The sequence below is a fragment of the Microtus pennsylvanicus genome, chromosome 2 (assembly GCF_037038515.1).
Source record: "Microtus pennsylvanicus isolate mMicPen1 chromosome 2, mMicPen1.hap1, whole genome shotgun sequence".
Taxonomy (NCBI): domain Eukaryota; kingdom Metazoa; phylum Chordata; class Mammalia; order Rodentia; family Cricetidae; genus Microtus; species Microtus pennsylvanicus.
The window spans coordinates 127035793-127044724 of record NC_134580.1 but is presented as its reverse complement, the minus strand read 5'-3'; the positions used below and the strand labels follow the sequence as shown (position 1 = coordinate 127044724).

General features: G+C 45.1%; 1 non-coding gene across 1 annotated transcript; it reads right to left on the bottom strand.

Moving 5' to 3' along the window:
- Positions 1-8229: 8229 nt before the first annotated feature.
- LOC142845257 (U6 spliceosomal RNA) lies at positions 8230-8337 on the bottom strand. The gene has a single exon (XR_012909827.1). It is a non-coding gene; the product is annotated as a U6 spliceosomal RNA (small nuclear RNA).
- Between the last annotated feature and the right edge of the window lie 595 nt (positions 8338-8932).

The window sequence follows — 8932 nt, the reverse complement described above, 5'->3', positions numbered from 1 at the left end:
TTTAGCATACAATGTACTGCTGGCAAGGAAGGCACCAGGTCTTATTACTGATGGTTGTGAGCCACCATGCGGTTGCTGGGAACTCCGGACCTCTGGGGCTTATCCTCTGAGCCATCTCTCCAGCCTTTGTCTTTTTTTTTTTTTTTTTTTTTTTTTTTTTTTACACAGGGCCTCTCTATGTGATCTTGGCTGGCCTGGAGCTGACTTTGTAGACCAGTCTGACTTTGAAGTCACAGAGATCTGCCTGCCTCTGCCTCCCAAGTGCTATGTTTAAGGTTCGTGCCACCATGTCCAGCTCCTTTGTGCGTTTTAAATTTTTAAATGTATATTTATCCCACTAAATAATCATATGAGTGTCAAGTTAAACAGAGGAGGAGGAATTCCTGGTGGGTACAATTGGATGACGTTGTCTAGGGAGGAGGAACCTAGGAGTCATGTGCTGGGCAATCCCCTAAGGAATGACGGAGTGCACCTGCCTACTCAAGGTGGGGCGAGTATCAGGGATGGTTGCCAGGCAGGCTCACCTCACAGTTCCCATGATGAGTCTGGCAGGATTGTACTAACAGCAGATCCAGAGCCATTGCCTGCCTCTGAGGAGCCTACAGCCCAGAGCGCTGCACACGGAACACATCCCAGGAATGGCTGACACCCCGTTTCACGTGGCCTTTCGCCTCTGACTCTGAGAATTATCATCTTGTATCGCTTATGTTCCCAAAGGCTGGAAACTCAACCTATTGTTCCTTGAGTGCAAGGCCTACGTGTTAGATCTACAAAGGATGTTCTCAAAAATAAATATCACAACCAGGGCTGTGACCGGGATTTAGTTCTGTTTTTTTATAGACTTGCAAGAATAATATTAATAGGTTTCAAACACTGGAGGCTAAATGTGCAGCGTTCCTTCAGAAGCTCCTTGACAGTGCTGCGGCAGACCCTAGCAACCAGCCACGGCACCTTCGCTCTGAGCTCAAGAATCCTCCAGGCACGCAGAATGCTAGGGTGCTGGTGGTGCACACCTTTGATCCCAGCACTCGGGAGACAGAGGCAGGTGGATCTCTGTAAGTTCGAGGACAGCCAGTGCTATATAGAGAAACTCTGTTTTGGGAAGGAATAAAAAAGAATCCTCAGCTCACCTGGAGGCTGCAGGCTGCAACTGTCACCTCAAGTTGACCTATAAGGTAACAATCCTGTGCCTCCACGTTGGCAGGGTGTTGTCTGTGAGCTTCTTAACCCTGAGGCCTAGCATCATGCCTGCCACATGGAAGACTCTAAGTACTTACTCAAAGGACACATATCCCTCCTAGAAAAGACAAAAACAGTTACAGAACTTAAATATTCACCCGTACTTAAAGGGAGGGTTGGTTGGGTTATCGGAGGTGAATCCCAGACTCTGACATCACACTGGTTTCTAAATCTCTGAGCTGGGTTTTCCACAGCCAGCTGTTCCACAGGCTTGTCCCCAGCCCGACATGCATTAGTCACAGTGTGACATGTAAAAAGGGAGGTCACTGCCACAGTCCCATCTCTATGACTTAAGATGGACTTAGACCGGTATGGCTGTGTGACAAGGGAGGAATGGACCACAACGTTGAGAGTTGTGGCCGCCAGGGCAATCTGGGGAACTCAGTGTGGCAGGTGAGTAACAAGAGGCTTTGAAGATGTCTGAGTCGCAGGAGGCAGGTGTCCTAAGGAGAGCACAAAGCCAGGCAAGGTGTTACACGTCTTTAATCGCAGCACTCGGGAGACAGCGGCATATGGATCACCGAGTTTGAGGCCAGCCTGGAGGTTGATGCCTAGAGAAGATCATTGCATTGACACACATGTGCTAGCCAAACCACTTGAGTTGTACACGTGTCCTGCAGGCAGAGCGTCAGTGGAAAGAACATTGGAGATACCTCTAGGAAGAGGCAATGGAGAAAATGGAGTTGGGGACAACTGCCTATCACTATTCTGAAGTAGCAACAGCAAGATGAATAGTTTCCTTGAATCAGGATGGCTATTTCTCTACTTGCCGGGTTAGTCACAAGCTTTACAGAGTTGTATCATATAAAGCTAATTTTGGAAGCATTCCTAAAGCTGATCACGGTAGTACATGCATTTGGTACAATAAAGTACAATGATTTCCTTGGGTTGGAGACCATCTTGCATCTTGGGCTATACAGTGAATCCCAGGCCAGCCAGATACAAAGCAAGACTGTCTCAAAATAAGTAAACATGGAGGATGGGAGGGGTGCTGTGAAATGCTGTTCTCTGGATAGCACATGGCTGTTACACACATAAATCCACGGTATCTATGGTTGCCTGTACGCATTCAAGCCAGTTCCAGTTCCAGTATGGATCATGGCGTGACCTACCTGAGGCCCTACCATAGCTGAGGAGCTTTTGGCAATTGTTGCAAGGTAACTCCTCTCCCACCTCTGCTCCTTCTTCCCTCTTTGCATCCCTCCCTGACAGGGCATCACTATGTAGCCCTGGCTAGCCTGGAACTCATTATGTAGACGAGAATAGCTAGCATAGGACTCATAGAGATCCACCTGCCTCTGGCTTCCAAGTGCTGGGATTAAAGGTGTGCACCACCATGCCCAGTCTGAGAGCCACTTTTACTTGGAAAAAGCCTTTTAGCAAACTTGAGACCCTTCTAAAATGAACGGTATGTGGACATCTTTCTAAACTTTAAGCTTTTAAACTCAAGACATGGTCGGGGTTGGGGAGTATATTATGAACATCTACAGACAGCTGAAGATTGACATTTTTAGCTGATATTGGAATTTCCAATGAAGATCTAGGTTCTTCAGCTGGAGTCTGAAGGATGTAGGAAGGTTAAACTTGGTAGGGTTTATTCTTATGGACTGGTGGGCTGGTGGCTCATGGGGTGGTGGAGTTTTCACTCTCGAGTATGAAGTATGTGACTAGTGCTTAAGAGACCATGTGGTCACTGTGGCCATGGTTTCCCGACACTGACCGCTCTATGTGTCAGCCTGCTTCTTTCAGTTTGAGACGATACCTTCAAGTGAGATATTTGGTGATCAAGTGAAGGCGGTGTGTCTAATGGTGGCCTCCAAGCCTTCTTTCTCAAGATTTTACAGACGAAGAAATTGAAGACAGAGTTTAAGTTTCATGCCCAAGGTAAGAAATGAAAGTCAGATTAGAAGCCAGGCAGTCTAGTTCGAGTCTATGCCCTTAACTGCTAGTGTGTGTGTGTGTGTGTGTGTGTGTGTGTGTGTGTGTGTGTGAGAGAGAGAGAGAGAGAGAGAGAGAGAGAGAGAGAGAGAGAGAGAGAGAGAGAGAGAGAGAGAGATCGCGGCTGGGGAAGGAGGGAGGGAGGGGGAAGGGGGCAGCTCCTCTTTCCCTCTGTGGTAGCTGTCCCAGTTTTCTCCTCTCTGATTCCAAGAGGAAGGAGGGACCAGGTCGAGCCACAGACCCTGCATTTCACTCCGGAAGCTGGCATATCAAGCAGTTTTGGGACTGCCCAGCTACAGAGAAGTCTAAAAAAAGCTTTCAACCAGAGGGCCTGAGGCTCCACTGAGAGCTAGGCCCCTGCAGCACAGGGGTGGAGTGCCTTAATGCAGAGCCATCCAAGTGTCTTGTGCAAAACTGCAGGGCTCTGGGTTGCATCCCGAACAATGATTCAAGAACACCCAGTTGAATTTTAAATAAAATATCAAATCTGCTTACTAATAGTGTCTTTAAATTTTAAAGCAAATCTGATGCGCCCATTTAAAAAGTTGATCACTTTTGCTTATAAAATTGCATTTCATTGTTCCCTTAGTGAGGTGACCAAAATTCTTCATATCTAAACTTCACTTAGCAATTTTTGCTATAATCACAAACTATAGAAATGAGCCCTGAAAGCAGTCTAGCAGTTTGTACTTCTAAGGGTATTGCCTGGCTGTGGAAATCAGCCTTAGGCACACTTGGCAAGCTCTCTTTCCTCGTGACATCATTTCAGATAATGAGGTTCTGAGGGATCCAGTCTGGTGAAATGCTGGTTTCCTGACTGGCACCCAAACTGGAGCGCTGACAGGGATGACGCCTAACTCACCCTCCACCTGCTGGCTGGCATGTTCCCGAGATATCAGTCATCTAATACATCCTCATTCCAGAAATATTGTAAGACAGTGGGGGTATGCAGTGTCTAAGAACTACTCAGGACCCAGTAGTTCACTTTCCAGGAGACAGCAAGTGAGCCCAACAGGACAGAAACGTAACAATAGGCAGGAGACAACACTGATTTTTTGAAAATAATTTATTCAAAGTTATTTGATGTGCACTGAAGGTGTCAGATTTCCTGAAACTGGAGCTGCCATTCGGGTGCTAGGAAATGAACCGGGGTCCTCTGAAAGCACTGCCAGCGCTCTTACCATCTGAGCCGTCTCTCCAGCCCCAACATCATTGCTTTCTAACAGAACTTCAACGTGACTTCTTTCTGAAGTTAAGAAGTCCAGAGGAATCACAAGGCCCAGTGAGGGAAGACTGTCCAGGCACATGACCAACAGGGACAGGGGCAGAACAGCAGCCCCGCCCCCACTCATTATGGCTCTTACACTTTATTTTTTTACATTTTTTTATTGATATTCTCCCCCAAGGTCCCCATGCTCCCAATTTACTCAGGAGATCTTGTCTTTTTCTACTTTCTACTTCCCATGTAGATTAGATCTATGTAAGTCTTAGTGTCCGCATTGTTGTCTAAGTTCTCTGGGGTTGTGGTTTGTAGCCTGGATTTTTCTTTCTTTCTTTTTTTTTTGAGACAGGGTTTCTCTGTGGTTTTGGTTCCTGGAACTAGCTCTTGTAGACCAGGCTGGTCTCGAACTCACAGAGATCCACCTGCCTCTGCCTCCCAAGTGCTGGGATTAAAGGCGTGTGCCACCACCGCCCGGCCCCTGGATTTCTTTATGTTTAAAAACAGTCAGATGTTTTTTTGTGGGTCTGAGTCACTTACCTACGTTAAGAACCTCTTTTAACATTCCTGATTAGTTTAGCTAGGCATTTGTTAATGTTTTTTCTGCCTTTGTTTTCTTTTTTTTTTTAATTTATTTATGTATACAGTATTCTGCCTGCATATATGCTTGCAGGCCAGAAGAGGGCACCAGATCTCATTACTGATGGTTGTGAGCCACCACGTGGTTGCTGGGAATTGAACTCAGGACCTTGGAAGAGCAGGCAGTGCTCTTTACCACTGAGCCATCTCTCCAGCCCCATTTTCTTTCTTTCAAAGAACTCAATTGATTTTGTATATTCAGTCTCCTATTCATTAATTTCTGCATGTTCTTTACTATTTAAGCTGTGCTTTCATCTCCACTTTATTCATTTAATTTTCCTTTCACTTGACTCTTCTGGTTTCCTGGCTTCAAACTAGAACAAAATTTATTTATGGTCAAGAAAAGCATGAGAATCCTTTAATTGTATTATATCTAGGTACTGCCCTACCTGGAGTGTCAGTAGCCCATACGGGGCTGTAAGGACCCGTCCCTTTGGGAGAGATATTGAAAGCTGTTATTGAGAATTCTGTGGGGAGCTGAAGATATTTGGGACCTCCATTTTTTGCCACTAGGTCTCTGTCCAATTAAGATGAAAGACATCCAGTCATTACCAGAAGTGTTAGGAAAGAATACAATATTCCAGAAAGCATTAAGGTAGAAGGAATCATTTGGCCATTGGAGTCTTGCTGATGCCCATAATCCAAGAGTTGGAGAGCAATTGTCTAGAATACGAGTTAAAAATAGAATAGAAAGCCGGGCGATGGTGGCGCACGCCTTTAATCCCAGCACTCGGGAGGGAGAGGCAGGCGGATCTCTGTGAGTTCGAGACCAGCCTGGTCTACAGAGCTAGTTCCAGGACAGGCTCCAAAGCCACAGAGAAACCCTGTCTCGAAAAACCAAAAAAAAAAAAAAAAAAAAAAAAAAAGAATAGAAAGCCCCACTAACAAGGAGAAAAGTACTGGTCCTGCTGGGTGCTGCAAGATTTACCCAAAGCTCTGTAATATTGGATATGATCAATGTCAAAGGCCAACTGGGGCCAAAGGTTTTCTCATTTTAGAGACAACATTTGGATCTGGTCCACAAGTCCATCAGTCTTTGGGAGCAGTAAGCCCTTCAGTGTCCCGTTTTGTCACACTGAGGGTAAGAGGTCTTAGAGGGTATCTGGGTCGTTTCTTTTCTGGTGACCAATCTGACATAGCATTTGTCAGCTTATTCCTCCTAGTGGAGGAGCTGGCAGATCTCAGTGAGTCCTCACACCCTTGTTCTCTCTCCCCAGCTGTGGGCTCTCTGCACTCCCTCTTCCTCTCTAAATTCCAGCTGCATAAAGCAGAACTTGTATATAGCAGATGGTCCTGGGCACCAATAATTTTTATAATTTTCTTATAATCTCAGGAGTAGAGTAAGAAAGTAATCTGTCCTGGAGATACTTCTGCAGAGTCTCTCAAAGGCACCCTAGGAAAAGACGGGTTTTCATTAGGTCCTGGGTCAACAGTTGCCACCTTGATTCCTGGGTTTCACTGATCATTAGTCCCTCAAGAACAGACAATCAAGTGTCACCACTGCTGTGTGACAATCCCACTCTGGAGAACCCACCATAGATGTTTCCAGTCCTGTAAGGAAGTTAGAATTATTTTGTGTAATTCATAAGCATATCATATAGGCCCTAGGGTTTATTCTAGTCCTCTCAGTTCAGATCTGTCCATCAGAATGCTGACATTCCAATGAAGCCCATTATTTTGGGTGAGATGCTGAAAACACTCTACTTCAGTACCATTCAATGAAACTTCTGCCAGGCATGCCACACCCTTTAATCCCAGCACTCAGGAGACAGGGGCAGGTGGATCTCTTTTGAGTTCGAGACCAGCCTGATCTACAGAGCAAATTCGAGGACAGCTAGGAGCACGTAAGTCTCACTGCTGCCACCAGCCTTTAGGGCCTTCATTCTTACTGTTCCACTAGCCACTCCCTGCGCTTTGCTGCTCTCCTGGCATCTGCCACCATTTACTCACCTGCTGGTTCCCTTCACTGGATGTTAAAAGCCTGCAGCGGTACTGCCCTTTCTCAGGCTGCATTCACTCCTTGTACCCAGCATGCACTGGGTCACAGGACTGGCATAATAATTACAGGACACTCTGCAATTAACCAGATTTACTTTCCATAATAAACCTTGGACGAGCATTGTTTTTGAGTATTAGAAATTGATGCTAAAATAGGAAGAGTGTCCACCACTAGGCAGATCTGACCCTGTATCAGCCACATATACCATCAGCATGCTCTTCTACCTTTCCAAAAACCACAGTGGTGCACGACGTAGCTCACAGTTATGGCAAACCCAGCCTTTGATGAGTACAATACCCATCTGCCTAGGGCACACATCTGGAATTTAAGCAACTTGGATGATCTCATCACACACTCTGGGCAGAAGACAGGAGTGCTACCTTTGGTACTTTAATTTTAGCACTCTTTTTTTTAAATCTTTAGGTGTTTTATCTATGCATGTCTATACACCACTTGGTGCCTGGTCCCTATGTAGGCCAGAAGAGGACACTGGGATGGCCAGAATTGGAGTTATAGACAGATGTGTGCCACCACATTGGTGCTGGAAATCAACCTGGGGTCTCTGCAAGAGTAGTCAGTACTTTTAACCAACCTGTCACTATAATCTATGGGATCCAAGACCCTCCTCTGGCTTCCAGGACATCTGCATACATTCTGTACACACTCGCACACATACAGTTAAAAAAAAATTTTCTGGGGGACGGTAGGACCTGAGTGGGAAATGGCATGACACTCTGGGACGATAGTGATCTTGATGGGACACAAAAATGTAAACAAAATACTGCCCTCTATATTTATTAGGGGAACTGAAGTGAAATGTAACAGAGAAGAAGGTATGTATCCAACATCAACAGTTTTTAAATAAATAGGCAGTCACCAAAACTATCATTTTGACAAATCTGATAAAATAACTTTTGAGAAAAATTAAAATGTAACTCTAGGCTATTACTCTAGAAATCTAAATTAAAATAATTTAAGGAAAGTATTTTTAAAAACCATTATTCAGACTAGCAAGACAGGTGAAGGTGCTGCATCCCCATGACCCAGATAGCAGGAAAACTGGCTTTTGTAAGTGGTCCTTTGACCTCCACAAGAATGCTAAAAAAATAGAAAACCAACCATTATTCCAATGTTTGACAACCTCTGTATTTAAAATGACTAAGCACAACAATTTTTTTCTTTTCCTTTTTATTTTTTTTTGTTTTAACGCTTCGTGAATTTGAGTGTCATCCTTCCACGGGGGCCAATGCCAATCTTCTCTGTATTGTTCCAATTTTAGTATATGTGCTGCTGAAGCGAGCACTTTCTTTTCTTTTTTAAAGATACAGGGTCTCAATATGTAGACCAGGTTAGCCCAGAACTCAGAGATCCACCTGCCTCTGCCTTCTGAGTGCTGGGATTAAAGGTGTCTGTCACTACGTCCAACTCCAGAGCAATTATAAAGGATTTGTCAGGGTATTATGGGGCATCTTGGTGACCAGCGTTAATTCTCAGTAAGAGAAACATTACTGGCACCTACAGGATGAAGGGGAACGGAGAGGATAGGACAGAAAAAAAAGGCAGTCTTTCCACTCTATCTCATGAAGGACACACATTTAAATTCCTACATCCTCTCCATATTCATTCACACAATTGTTTATAAAACTCCAGCTAGACTCCGCTGAAAGCAGGTTGGATCCTCTACTTCTCTGTGACAGTTAAAGGCTGTGAGAGACAGGAGGGCAGGACCCATGACTGCCCTAGCAGGTCCCAGGTAGGCTTTTGAGTTAGCCTACCATCCCCACCCACCCACCAACACAGCCAAGGGCTATGCTGGCTGTCAAGATATAACCCTAGACCCTACATACCTACCAATCTGTGCTAAATGGGGCATGAGGCACCGTGCAAGCAACCACCAT